This window comes from Lactuca virosa, chromosome 4, assembly GCF_052849685.1.
Source record: "Lactuca virosa cultivar CGN04683 chromosome 4, Lactuca_virosa_CGN04683_v6, whole genome shotgun sequence".
NCBI lineage: Eukaryota > Viridiplantae > Streptophyta > Magnoliopsida > Asterales > Asteraceae > Lactuca > Lactuca virosa.
The window spans coordinates 223,073,457-223,088,754 of NC_136429.1; the positions used below are offsets into that span (position 1 = coordinate 223,073,457).

The 15,298-nt window shown below is 44.6% G+C and overlaps 1 non-coding gene across 1 annotated transcript; it reads right to left on the reverse strand.

Moving 5' to 3' along the window:
- Nucleotides 1-5,770: 5,770 nt before the first annotated feature.
- Nucleotides 5,771-5,842, reverse strand: TRNAN-GUU (transfer RNA asparagine (anticodon GUU)). The gene has a single exon. It is a non-coding gene; the product is annotated as a tRNA-Asn (tRNA).
- Nucleotides 5,843-15,298: the final 9,456 nt, after the last annotated feature.

Genomic DNA, 15,298 nt, shown 5'->3' on the forward strand with positions numbered 1-15,298 from the left:
AGCGTATATAATAAAATAGAGTGAAAGGGTCCACCCCGAAACCAAGGGGGTACTAACTAACAGCTGAGTCCTCTCCGAACCGCAGGAGATAGTTGCCCATCATACGGCTCACCAACTTCACTTGCCTCTATGGGGGCTCGCTCCGGGCAGGTTCAGATCACTTACAAAACAGGGCTCTACGAAGGAAGGGCTTGGGTTAGGAGCGTTTTCAATATGATTCTTTTCCTGTATTTGTTCGATGAGAAATGAGTGTCTGTTTTGTCCACTTTCTCCATCCCCCTCTATAAAAATGAAAAAAAAAGGTAATGGAATTACTTCTTATTCCCGTGTTTGATCTCTTCCATCGCGGCCTCTCTCCTTGTCACCTATGTTGAAGAAAGGTTTGGAACCCTATAGAGAATGAAGAGGGGCCAGGGATCTTCCTCTCAACAGTGCTTCTTGAGGCTCCACTCTCCCCCCTGAATAAGTAAGGCCCCGTTAGCCTGGGCGAAGATGAGGATAAAGAGTAAGGATTGTAGCCCCCTTAGCTCTGCCAGGCACTGGACAGGGGTTAGCTCTGTAAATGTGTAGAGCCAAGTGTAGTGTGGTGTAGTAGTAGGCACTTCTAGGCCCCTTCCCGGCTACTGGATCACTCCAGTGCTTCGAGTACTACGGACCCTCTGCCATCCATTGCAGCAGAGCCCTTTCATGAGCGGGGGAGGGCTAAGCACAGTTCTTTGAATCAAACGTTGAGTGAAATAGATTCTTTTTTCGATATCAAAATAGAAATCGGATAGGATAGATGGATGGATCTATCTTTCTATTTATATATATTACTAAAAAAATGATTTTTCTAGTGAAGTAGCGTAGCAAGAAGCCCCAAATCCTTGATTTGGCTAGGAAAGACTGCACTGCTTTGGGCCCAGGAAGCGAAGGGAATGAGCTCGGCTGCTTCTCCTCCAAACTTCCTTTTCTCCGTGCCCGTTCCGCATGCGCTTCGCGCGCCATTGGTGCTTTGCTCTCCTCTTATTCTTCATTGGACGGTTCGGATGGACTTCACCGTTCTTTCCCAACTAAAATAGAAAAGGTTGTATCACATTGAGATGTCGATTCGTTTTCCACCCCCAATGAGATGGGGAATTTATAACTCCCTATTTAGACTTTTCGGCCCTTCATCTTTCTGAATCGAGACCCGGCCCGACTCGCATAGTTCCAACAACCGACGGGGAGCACCTCAGTAGACGATCGCATACAGTAACTGGGAGTCCTATTACACCTACGGCCAACTTCAATTCACCAAACCAAGGTTCATCTCGTGTAGTGATTGTGGACTCGTACAAGGATATTGAGTATACGGTTGATGTATCAGACTCGACCCTCTCTTTCGTAGCATGCATTCCCATCCGTGTCGCAACTGATTCGGTAAGCTACGTGTCCGGTCCACGGAGAACTGCCTTCGGTCCCCCAAACTGACTTACTCGTGGCAACCTTCCGGCCGCCCAACGACCTATAACGCTAGTCACTACTCCCACTGGGGCTAGGAAGCAAGCCCCACAACCTAAAGCGGCGAAGAACAAATAGAATTTGCTACAAAAGCCGGCTAACGGGGGTATTCCTGCGTATGAGAACATAGTAATGGAGAAGGTAATAGCCAAAATAGGATTCGTTTTGGCTAGAGCGCCCAAATCCGCTATATATTTGACACGACTTTGCCGTAATGATGAAACTATGGCGACTGCATCTATCGTCATTGATGCATAAATAAAGATACCAATTAGCAGTGATTGAATTCCTTCTATGGTTCCACATGAGAAACCAGTACAAATATAACCTACATGTCCAATTGAACTATGAGCTAGAAGTCTTTTTACTTTCGTTTGGGCCATGGCGGCCAGCGCTCCTAAGATCATAGAAGCAATGCTGCAGAAAAAGAAGATTTGTTGCAATGTAGCTCCATAAGAACCATAAATAGAAAGACGTGAAATATTAGCAGAAATAGAGATTTTAGGCGCAATAGAAAGGAATGATGTAACCAGGGTGGGTGAACCCTCATAGATATCAGGTGCCCACATATATAGAGTCAAAAGAGATATGGAATCCGAAGGGGAGGGGGGTTTTCTTCGGGGCTCGAGAGATGGAATAGATAGGGCCGCACAAGTTTTGAATTCGCCGCTGGTCTATCGAGAGGGAACGAGGAATTCTCAACGAAAAAAGTGCTCTCTGAACCGAACGTGAAAGTCGTTTTCCATCAGAAGGCTGTTCCCGTAACTCTACTCTCGACTTGGATTATATATCCAATAAGGTCCGCTCTCGACCATTCCACACGCTGCCTAGCAGAGGCGTGGTTATCTGAAGTGGATTCTCTATTTTGTAGTAGATGCCGAACCTGCTGCCCCATTGACTAAGAGGGGGGCGGGCGCAGCAGCTACATGGACCCCTTCCTTTCTGTTGTTGCCAGCGCTTTCCCGGGCCGAGCCAGAATTCTTTATTAGAAAGGGCAGGCAAAGCCCGAAGGCTGCTATCCCAATAGGCCAGCGAGGAGAGGGCCTGACAATCATCCCACCCCGCGGTCGAAAAAGCGTGTTCCCTTCAGATAAGACGCACCGTAGGCCATCCTCGGCCTTCTTCGTTTTTGATGAAAAAGAAAGAAAATCTCAATCTCCGAAATCCTTTTCCTTCCCCCGCCACATCTCCCTCCCTTCGTCGAGCCTTTCCTTTAATGGTTGGGGGAAGCATTCCCTTATCTGAACTTGGCGGTCATTCTTTCCAGCCTGACTCAAATACAAATAGGAGGTGGGTTTGTTTGGTTTGAACATAGGCTCAAACATTATTTGAAGGGTCCTAGCTACACCATGCGTTCAATAAAAAATCTGGAAAGGAAAGCAGCAGGGATGACAAAAAGAGAGCACTTTCCTGCACTGAAAAAAAAGGACCTAAGAGAAGAGCGTCTTCTCTTAGCTTTCTTCCTCCCGCGCCCGCCGCCGTCTGGCCCGTGTTAGAGGGGAAGAAAAATGGAGAGAGAAATAGCAGATGGATTCTATCCCCTATATCGAACACTCATTCCTATCTATTGATAGAAAGATATTCGTCAAATACCGAACTTTTCCTTTTTTTGTTTTTTTTAGAATTCCTCATATCCAAGGCAGCTTATCACAAGCACCCCACCCCATACGACTTGTTGGGGGGCCGTTCGCCTTTTGAATCAAACAAAGTAAGTAGTAGGGGCTTCATAGCAACTTTCATTCTAAAGGAAAGCGAAGAACCCACTTTTAGTCAATAAGAGCCCTACTTCCCTCGAAAAACCTCATCACTTCAATTCAAGCGTAAACCCATTTCTTAGTCACCGGGCTGAGCGCACCTTTGGTACTTCAGTAGGGCGAGCTCTTTGATAGTGACTTCTTTCATGGCGACGAAAGGCTACTTCAATCTAGAAAACAGCCAGAAACTCGAGAGGGTCGCCTTTGGGAGCGTTCACCGGTAACCATCACGACAACATAAAAAGGAAGGAGTGAGGCTGACTGAATCCAATCCATAAACCCGGAAACGAAACGAAGTTCGTTCCCTTTCGTCAAGTAGGTAAAGTAGTCATATGAACCACTTTAGCTTTGCCTTAGACTCTATTGGAACAAAGCAAAGAAGGAGGCGGAATGGAGAAAGGAAAGGGACAAGGGCGGTCTTGCTTGGCGTTAAGGCTGCTGGTTCGGGGGTAGAGTACAGTACTAAAGGTCCTTGGACTTCCAGGTGGTTTTTCTTTTGGGCAGCTGTTCACCGTTGGATCTTGCCAATACAGCCCCCTATAGTTTTCGTTACCGAGATATCTTTTTTTGTTTTTTCATTGTTCCCATGTATTTTTTGGGTAATCTGCTCCCATGCTGCAAACAGTCAAATCTGAACTTAACCTTGTCGCTCTTCTTTCTTTCCTCGCGAGCAGGAAGCACACCAGCAGCATGCGTTGCGTGATTCTACTGTGTTTTTTTTTTGCACTTGACTGGGTGGACAGTTGACTGGAAGAGAACTTAGATTCGCCCGGCCAGCAGGCGGGCGGCGTGCTTATCTTGTGTGACAACACTACAGAGCGAGTAGCTCTTCTAGGCGGGCAGCTGTGTGACAATACTACAGAGAAAGCGGCGCTTTCGTGTAACATGCTATGGTCTCAACGCCCTTACGAGGTAGTGATGAGTTTCACGTGCTCTAAGCTCGGCCCGCGTGCGGTTAGGAAGATTGGCCGCAATCTGAGCGGTACAACCCACCCTACCCTACCACCTATAGGCGGCCGTCCGTCCTACAGCCGCCCGAAAAGGAACTGCAGTGATCTTGAATAGGGATCATACAGCGATAGAGAGAATCCCCATAAAAATACCACTAGATCGAGCACCAGTGATTTCGTATCCGGTCAAAATCTTGGCTAATTGATCAAAGTGGGTAGCTCCAGTAGACCCATAGATCATGGAACAAATAGGGTGGGTAGGCCCAACCACCACACTACACGTATAGACGTGAACCCCCCTCATTACCGTACGTGCGAGTCTCACCGCATACGGCTCGCACAAAGACTCCTAAATTCATCCCGAGCCTTTTCTTCCACCTCTCCTCTCCAATCCTCGATCAAACTTGCGTTCCCCAGGCGCTATGAAATGGGGGTCTTTACTTCGCCTATCGTATGTATTGGCTTGGCTTCATACCGAACCAAGGAGGCATTCTGGCGGGCGCGTGCGTGTAGGAAGGCCGACGACTATATAAGCTAAAAGACTACGACTACAAGCCAAGACGGAAGCTACTCGCTTCTATTCTCGTTGGGATTGAATATGGATGGGGAATCTATAGATCGTAGTAGCTCTCTAACTAACATACGATACAATTGAACTTCACGGAATGGCCAATGGAGCTTCACTCGGTTGGCCTTCCTACGCTGACGAATGCCTCTTTCCTCTTCTCTGAAGTCTACAACTAACAAGTGGGAGAGGCAGGATTCGACCCTACGTAGAAAAACTTCAACAGATTTACAGTCTGTCGCTTTTGACCACTCGACCACTCTCCCCTTCCCGGGCCGAGGCCCCCCTTCGTAGCTTCTGGCGAAGCTGCGAGTTCATGAGCAAGTGAATGAACGAGCCATGTTCCTAAAAGGAGTGACCATCTTTCTTTTCTTCCCTTTCCCTATCCCTTAAAATCCCGGTTGGGCGCTAGCGCTTGACTAATAGAAAGTCAGGCTCTTCTGCTGAGCGAAGCTGCGAACCTACCCTTCTCGAGCCTACAACAATAGCTTACGCTTACCAAGCCTCAAAATAGGGCTACAGCAAGCAAAGCAAGCTTTCCCCCTTCGTTTGTTGTGGGTCGCGCCTCACCGCAGGCACTGAATGAATGAAATGAGTGGAAATCTTCCTTCCCCCTTGCTAATTACCAAGAACTTTGTTGCCACTAGTGACGAAGAATAATTTCACCATAAAAAAAAGAACTCGGAGCCTAAAGTAAGTCTACAAGAAGCTGGCAGAGCTTTAGCCATTGGACCACATCGATCTATCCTACCTAAACAGTAAGCCTTTTCTTGTTCGTTCTTCGAATGAGGCTAGTGGGGACTAATTCCTTCCGGCTAATGAAGAGACTACTCCAGTCTTCCCATTCATTCCCATCCTTCTTCTCCCTAAGAATTGAACGAACCAAGTTCACCTATTCGAGAGTGAGGAAGAAAAACCAACAAGAAACTTCCCACTTTTTATGTTCTGCGATTCTGCTAGTTTAGAAACTAAGGTGAAGGACAGGGGGCGCTAGGTCAGAAAAGCGAGAACTCTAAATTCTCCCCAAGTAGGATTTGAACCTACGACCAGTCAGTTAACAGTCGACCGCTCTACCACTGAGCCACTGAGGAACAACGGACTTAAGGAAGCCGACTCTTGTTCTTTGGACCAACCTATGACCGAACAAAAAGGAGTTCGTCACCCTCACATACACCGGGAAAAAGGTTACGATAGCAAGCCCCTCCCCGTCCGGAGAGCCTCCAGGACAAGGAGGCGGCGATCAACCATCCACTCTCGAGATTCGTATGGATCAATTGATCTTCGCGTCCTGCCAGTTCACTAAGTAGACTCACTCTACCTAGGGGCAACAAAGGCTGAAACTCTTCCTGCCAAAAACAAGGGACCCACTTCTCATCCTAGGAGTTAGCAGGTATGAAATAGTCCCATCTCCGTCTCTCCGAGTTTCTACTACTAAGTAGCACTTCTGTTATTCAATCATAGAATCGATTCCTGAAAAAGCCCTATCTTATTACTAAAGCGCTATCTATAGGCATTCTTGCTCGTTAGCGCTTTGGTTTGATTGCAGCTAGCGCGCCCCTTTTCTTTCCACTTTCTCTTAGTCAAGCTTTGAAGCCCCTACTGGGATGGGATCCTTGAAGAAGCGCATGTTTGGAACCCTATATACAAGGGGCTGGTCTCGATCCCGCTTGGTGGTGCCCCTCTGGATTATTGTTGACTCAACATTGATTTCGTGCTTCAGTTGGAGGGCTCTACATCCATCCATCAAGTCAAGTAATTCGCTATCGGAAATTCTTCCGCTGCCTATCTCATGCTTCTTCTTTTTCCGAATCGGTTCCTAGTGTCAGTCAATCAACAGTCGCCATCAAGGGGGGGAGGACCCACTTTAGGTTAGGCCGGTCTCGTCATTCACGCAATTCCCCCGTCCATCGATTGATCACGCGAGTACGCATCCAGTCAGCGCATAGCGAATGAAAAAAGCGTTCATCCTGGATTCTCTTCCTAAAAAAAATCTCTATCAATTGATCCCTATTCATTCGGTCAAAGTCTCCACGACCTTTTCACGCCCCTCTACCATGTTGATAGGAATCGGCAACGACCTTCTTGTACACGTCCTCGAGGGTGCATTCATGGCAATCATCACTAGTTTCTCCCGAGGGCATGGTATGGCTTTGTTCTTGGTCTTGTTTAATAGATGTCGAGTGCCGCTTTTCCCCGTCCGAGAATCTCCATCTGCTCTAAGTGGGCGAGCTAGAATCCTTATGTCAGGTTGGTTGTTCAAAAGACTTTCTCTTTACCTTACCCTTTGCATATTCATCTTTTCGAAAGCCCAGACCCATTCTTCTGGATCTGCATTAGTCCTATTCCGGGTGCAAAGCCTCTTCAATAAAGACCTCTTTCTTTCTCCCGCATTTCTCATTTTGTTGATTGAAAGAGAATAAGCGCTATCCATTGAGTAAAGTCAAGGGAGGGTTTGATACAGTGATTCGGGTGGTTGGTGGCCCCTTCGAGAGTTGCGGGTCCTTGGCGCTGCATAAGTGGTAGCTCAGGCTCAAAAGTCCTCCGACACGAGTCCTAGTCGTTGCACTGCGGTCCGTTTCCCGGCTTCGCTTGCGCGATTTTCACTTCTGATTGGTTCCATCCATCCCCAACCCTAATGAATCGAGTATGAATGGGTCAAGCGGTTCGGGTTTTTGGTCGGTTCCTGTTCACCTTCCCCCCCTCAGAGTCCATTAGTGGGTAGGGTGGTAAACTTAGAGGCCGCCGGCCTGCTCTTCAGACGTGTCCTCGACAACCTGGCGGTTCTTCGGTCTCCGCTTTTGGGGGCGGGAGTGCTTGGTCGCTGGGCTTTCCTTTTCCTCAACCAATTCGGTTGTGTCAGCCGGTCTAACATTTTGTTATGGGCTGGCTTGGCTGGACAACGATGGATTGAAGGTAAGATAGATTTGAGTTCAAGTGGCACAGGACCTTCGATCTACTATAGGGTAGAATACTACCGAATTCATTCTATTGAAGCGTAACATTTCATTTCCTGTTGCATTTCTTTGGTTTGGAAGTTCCAGAATGTTGTCTGTGGATTTCTAGCCCCCTATATTATATGCCAAAAGATTGATTCAAGTTCTGTCATGCTCACCACTCCTTGAGGCCAAGGACGGGGTCGAACCGTCATTCCAGGATTTGCAGTCCGATACATTTCCATTATGTTACCCAGCCAAACCCACCACCTCATGTGCCAAAGTAAAACAGTTGTTCTTCCTTCCCCGCTCCCTCTTTTTCGACATATGCGGCGATGGGTTACCAGATAAGAGGGGACAACTTCTTTCTCCTTTGCATTGCTCAATCTTCATTTTCTGATTGAAAATAGCAAGCCACTCCACTACTGGTACAGAGGCCAGATAGAAGGTTGCTTATATGTTCAGGCTCGAAAATCTATCTTTTACCTCTCCTCCCTGTCTCCATTCTGATTGATTCGCTTCTTCCTTCGCGCAAGACTTTGGCTCGCCCCTTGTTGTGTTGCATTTTCTGCTCCTCTGCTTCAGTCTGCCTTCTTAGGATAGCCGGGGTCTGACATTTATTTCTGATTTCAATGTCAGCTCCAGGTTTTGGGCTGCCCATCTGGTTAGTTCAGCTATCACTGTTGGAACCCCTACGGTTGTTCGGCTGCGTACTCCCCGTCCACCTATCTCACACTCCCAAAGCATCTTTTTATTTCATATTTCATTTTCCTTCGCTCCCTTTCAAGCGCCCTTAGACTCGTTACGTTGTTCAACTGAACTCGTTGGCTCCGCGCTCAATTCGGTCGGAACCCGGTTCGTCGAGAACCTTCTCTCATAGATTCCTTCACCAAGTCATCGCCAGCAATCCGCTCTTATCCCTTGGTGTCAAAGGGCGAGTTCCTTTCTTGTCTTGCCTAAAAACTTTCTTTATTCTCATTGGAGAAAGACTCTCCCTCTACTTTCTTTGACAGGGGCGGAGAATACCACTCTATCAATAATAAGAAAAAAGTAGCAATTCCGTTTCAAATGGTTTGAGCTTGGAAGCAACCTACTATCTATCGATAGGTGAGAACAGACTGCTATTGGCTGCTTCGCCTATCGATTCTATTATGGCCGGCTTGGACACATCAGAGGAAGACTATCATCTCTATCCGGGTACGATCATAGCATAGCTTCATTCATTCGTTGAACCTTGGGGATAACCACTAGCATTGAGGTCAATCACCACACCACCTCTATCATACATACGACATTACACGACGCGAGAGTGCATGGCCAACACACACCTAAAGCGCCTACGTTCCGCTTGCAGCCAATACAACCACAACCTAACTTGCACGAGATTCAACAATCGAAGCTACTGGTAGTCCCGAGGGGACGGAATCCTCCAATAAGAGTTAGCAGTACTGAACAAGCGAGTCATCGGTCTGGGGAAAGGAAAGGACTGCCTTTGAAAAAAGAAAAAAGGAACTCGCTTAACTCGCTAGGCCTTCGGAACAAAGGCGATTCTGTTCATGCTTCAGACGATTTGGCTAATTATATAGACTTCTATACTAATTATATTAGACTTCTTCTATTATAAATAGAAAGGCGAACCTATAGGCCTGTTTAGCACCTTTCCAAAGTAAACCTAAAAAAAACCTTTGCTTTGGGAAGTCAGGACCGAGTGAAAAATGAAAAACGTTCGCTAACGCCCATGGGAGAAGATCTTTTTTAGATCAGCAACAAATGTCTTATATCTATGAAGAAAGATTTATCCCTGGGTTAAGACCCTGAATGCCATACCTTGCTGAAGGCGATTCATGAGAGAATCGCGCACAGTTCCCTTTGACCGAGATGTGAATGCCCATGATTTGCTCGGTATAGTGATGGATTTCATGGCCGACGTCTAACCGGCACGAATACGCTATCCTAGATGGAAACGACTTCCCCGCGGAGCATTTTCTCTTTCGTCCTCGGACGTTCAGACCTTTTGTTTGATTCCGGCACTTGTGTTCTCATGCCCGGAACCCTCGCGACTGATTGGGAGAAAGAGCGAAAGCGAGAAAGATGGATTGTTATCCATCGGAAATCGATAGGAATTCCACGAGGATTGCCTTCTCTTCTAATATCTATATATGTTTTTATTTCATTATTAACATCCAATCCCATGCTAATAAGAAAAACGAGCGATTGCTAGTCAGCTTTCATTTTCTTAAAAAAAATGGTAGGGACTGAGGCTCTGAAGGCTTTACAACTTTCTTCAATTAGGGAATAGCGCAGATGGATCAATCACGCGGTTCTGCAGCGTCCTCCAACTCGCTGTCCGTGCCCCTTCACTTTCTTTGCTGGACGAGAAGATGCGAATCGTGAAGGCCTTCCCACCACGCGAAGTTCAAACCTCGCCGGAGAGGAATTGAAAACTGGAAAAAAATCCCTTCGCAATCGAAGGTGAAAGCGGGAAAAAGACGACGAAAGCCTTTTTTCTTTCTTTTTCAGCCGACTTGAAAGGTGCTCTCAGTGTACCGCCATATGCACCCATACATTAGACCAAGCAGGAACCGGGGATCAAAGTTCCATTGATTCATCTATCTCAAATAGGGAAAAAACGGAATCAAGAAGGGGTCAGCTGACCTCGAAAGGGGTAGCCGGTCGTCGGCTAGGAGCTCTGGCCGGCAACGAAACTAAAGCTTCACACTGGTCCACTCGTCCATCGGCTAAGTTCCAACTCTATGTTGATAGGAAAAAAGAAAATCCCCTAAGAAGAGGACTTTCAACTATTCCAAAAGAAAGGGGCAATTAAAATGCTTCATAGATAACCCCCTATGTCTCTTCTCGTCCAACTCACCAGGAGATCGAAGAGCGGTTTGCGCTTCGCGCCCCAACCCCCTTAACTAATGGATGCTTAGATACCTGCAACTGAATCTGTAAGCGGCGCAGGGCAGGATGGACGAGAAAAGCGGCGAGAAGAAGACAAAGAGAGGGAGACCCCTTTCTATTGCCTTCCCTTTCAACTTCTAGACTGGTTCATCGGTGGGACAGCGAGCCAAGATCCGATTCGTCAATCGGCGAATCCATGCTGCGTAACCTGGCAAAGGGGAAAGAGACGATGGCAACACACCTCATACAAGAGGGGGGGGGGGAGTCCGAACAGCCTTGTATGTACGCCGCTCACGTGAAGAAGTTATTCTCTAATTCCAAAAAGTAAAGCCTTATTTGATTTGCTGACAGTTGCCCCTGATTATCTTGTTAATTCCTTCATGTCGGGTCTCTCATCCATGCATGATCGGCAATGCCTCACCTTCTCCTTCGATTCCAACTAGGAAAACAGAACTCCCAGAACTTGCTTTCTTGATTCACCCAGAACGGAACTTGCTCTAATCTCGATCCACATTCCATAGCTTCTGCTTTCGCTCCGCACCTTTATAAAGTCGTTTTCAAGCCGCTAAGTGCACTAGCGGACTTCCCCTATGAGATTGACCCTGCTGGGATCACTGAATCTTCTTCCATATCATCCCATCGCTTCATGCCTTCGACTGAGACCTATCTGCTTCATTCCCGAGTTTCATTTCACTTGGACACAGCCAAAGAGGACCAAAGGGGAGAGGGCATTACTGAAAGTCCGAGAATAAACTTTTCCTTATAATAGAAAAACCTCTCTTTCCTCCTATGGGTGAATTGGACCAAGGTCAGTGCTTTCGACTTCCTTTGAAAGGACAGTTTACTTTATTGCGTACTTCTTTCCACCCTGAGAAGGAGATCCTTTGAAAAGTGCTTAGAAACTCTTCTTCATACGCTTATTCTCTGACCGTACCATGCAACAAGAGTTCAAACCTATTCTTTCTAACGCAACGAGCTTATTGAATGCCAACAAATAGAAAGCCAAAAGCTCTAGTCCCATCTCTTTCAGTTATGGAATTGGATAGTGGCTCATATGAAATAGAAGCGGATTCAATAGCATCGGCGAGAGAGAGAAAATTCCTATTGAAGGGAATAGGATATTCTAGAAAGGAATACATCATTCTCGAAAAGGTCGAAGGAAGCTCCAAGCAAGAGATATTATTCACTAAAAGCAGCTACCGGGTGAGAATAAACAACTACCATTTAAGCTGACAGCTAGACGGATTCACCACTACTTATGACTTCTTACTCTTGCTCCTAGACAAACTAAGAACCAAGGAAAGAAGTAGCTCAAGGATAATGTGCAAGTCACTCGTAAGTTAGTTAATAAGGCACGCTAGGAGGTGAGCTAGCAAAACCAGGGGAAAGGAATGCGTCACTTGTTGATTAGCAAGAACCTCTGACGGCTAGCTTCCCTTGTATCTTCTCCCATGCATCAACCATGAATCACTACTCTCTAATGCTCTCTTCACTGACATTTCCTGTTCTTAGCTCGGATTAGCAGGCTTGAATCATTCAATCATATAATCATGCCTCCAGAGTGACTTAATTTCACATTCTGAATATTGGATTACCTGTTAGCTACAACTCACATCTGCTGTTAGCTTCTTTAAGTCTTCTCTTTAAGTCCGAAAAAAGGAGGAGGAATCATATTCAGTTGCTTGGAATTCCCTTCTTTAAGGGTTGATGATGACATCTGAAGTATCGGGCCCCTTTTTAAAGGGTCGATGAAACCCTAATATTTAGAAGAACTAGGAGAATGTCTATGATATAATTAGTTTAGAATAAAATCTTCATTTAAACAGCTACATAAGATTCTGATTTCTAAGCAAATATAAACAATTATGAATTATAATTGGATTATGACTTGATTATGGATGAAGAGTAAGTCTAGTTAGAACGAGATCCAAGAAAAAAATGACACAATTTACTACAAAATAAGAATACATTACCTTAGAACTTGAAATCTAATATGATTGGATGAATGAGTTCATTGAAAAACTATGTTGATTTCTGCTATTCAAGGATCACACAGAAATCTTTGTGACTTCGATAGTATACTTAATCGAGCTAAGAGACTCTATGTCAAGAAAGAGCCCCAATCATATACTCCAAGATATTTAACTATACCTAGAGTAAAGTTAATTATGGAGATGATTGTTGTTACATAAAGTGACCCTCTAAACTCATCCGCAATCATAATTCTGTCTACCGCAATTTTTCTTGCCACTGCAACGGATGTTTGTCTACCGAAGTTGAAAGATTTTGTTTTGAACCGCAACCATCTCTACCGCAATGAAGAATTTGTGTTACATCAACTGACTTTGAGTGCTAGCATTTTATTGTCCAGTGATCCTTGCATGGTCACTTAGAGTCAGTAGTTTATTCAATATGTAACTTTTTGGAACTCTATAAATAGAGTCTTCGTCTTCATGAATTCAACACATCTCTTTATCACTTTTTCTTATCATATATCTTATCGATCTTTCTGAACTTTCACTCTGAAATACTTAGATCATTTTCTTATATCTCTATCTCGTTATCTTCGAAGATCCTCTTCACCTTAAATTGATCACACATGCTAACATGAGTTTGATTGCAAACCTCGTGATGAATCAGTTTGGTGTATACTTGATATAACTTGTTGTCATTTACATTTCCTTACTTTTCAGCACGTTATAATTCCGCAACTAACTATCTAACAAATCTAACTTATTATTGTTGAGCTTTATGATCCTTTGAGATTAACTTATTCCACAACTATAATCTTGTACTAACGTTTGTTCAAGTGTTTCTCCCAAAGTTTTTCTCTCAATAATTGGTATCAGAGCCAAAGTGGTTGCTTTTTAAACAAAACTCTGATTTTAAAAGGCCTTCTATACCACTAAAGCTCGTTCTTAAAAAAATATAAAAACAAGGAAATATGGCACAAGCTTTGTCATTGAACATTTCTAACAGTGTTGGAGGCTCGAACAGAGCACCAATACTTGTTGAAAATGAATACCACCATTGGTCACAATGAATGGAAAGGTATCTCAAGAGGCTCGGAAGAGATGTGTGGAGATTCGTGGAAGAAGGACCATATGTCCCTGTTCTTACTCTTGTTCAAGCAGATGTTGCTCAAGCACAACTGGGTGGAGGTCAAGTTGCAATGAATCGACCAACCAAAGATGATCTTGACAAAATGGAAAATGATGATATAGCCTTCTATGAAATCTCTTGCGGTGTAGCTGCAGACAACTTTGACATCATCATCAACTGCAAATCTGCTATGGAGATTTGGGACATTCTAAAAAATCTCTATCAAGGTTCTTAACAAGCTCAGGATAAGAAACTCACCACTGCTCTCAATGAGTTTAACAATTTCAAGGCTATTCCTGGTGAAAGTATTGATGACTCGTTCAAACGTTTCGACCTCATCATCACAAAGCTATCAAATGATGGTACAGTTCGAAGCAACCATGAAACAAATCTATAGTTTCTCAATGGTTTGGGAAGACATTGGTCCACTACAAAGATGATTTTGCAGGGAGATAGAAAGATTCACACTTTGTCTTTGTTCAAATTATACGGAGAACTTCAGGCACAAGAATCAACGACGCTGAAAGATCGTGCTGATCTTGGTGGGCCACTTGCCCTGATAGCTAAATCTCCACAAGTCAAAACTCAACAGTTCTCGTACCCTACTAAACCATCTTATCCACTTTCATATGACAACCCACCGCAGTCATATGAAGTTGATGCTGAAGTGGATGATGAAGAAGAATTCCAAAATGCCATTGCCATGGTTAGTCAACAGTTTAATCGCCTACCACTAACCTCATTTCGCAAAAATCAGCAGTTTACCAAACTACCATTCAACCGAAACTTCTATCCGCAGTCTAACAACTCAAGATATCCTCGAAACCCTCATCAACCACTGCAACCACAGAATGCACATCATTCCAAAGAGGCACCGCAGTCCAACAAACCATCAGACCCCGGTACCTCAACTGAAGAAAAGAACGACATCATCATCTGTCACAAATGTCATAAAGAGAATCACTTTGACAAAGATTGCAAATAAAATGTGGTGAAGGACAAGGCATCTATCTTTAAAAGGCCCAAGAAATGGAAGAGAAAGAAAAGGCAAGAGCATACGTTACTTATGTAAAAAGAGATCATCAAGTGTGGTCATCCGGAGATGAGGATGAAGACTTTGACAACATCAAAGGAAAAGGGAAGATATGCATGGTTGCAGTTGCTGAAGAGGACAGATCTACGAAGCTGGAAAGAAACTACTGCTACATGGCAAAATATGGCACCCTCAGAATCGTCGAACATGTAAAAATGATGATCCATTCTAATAATTTCAGCATACATGATTGTGAACCGTACTTAGAAAGACTTAATGACACATGTGTTGCCGTCCTTTCAGACTACAACAACGCTCTAGATGAAATGAATATAGCATCCCAAAAGCTATATCATGTAAGAGGAAGACTTGAGGATAAGAGACTTAAGGTTGCCATGCTAGAAAAAGATTTGTTGTTAGAAAAAGTTGCTAACTCGGTTAGATATTGCTTTAAATCGAAAGGATTTAGCCCAGATTGAAATTGTACGTTTGAATCAATTAATAGAAAAGTTTTTTAATGAATCTGAAGCAATTGAAAACTTAGTTAACAATGGAACTGTGGACAACACCTACAATTG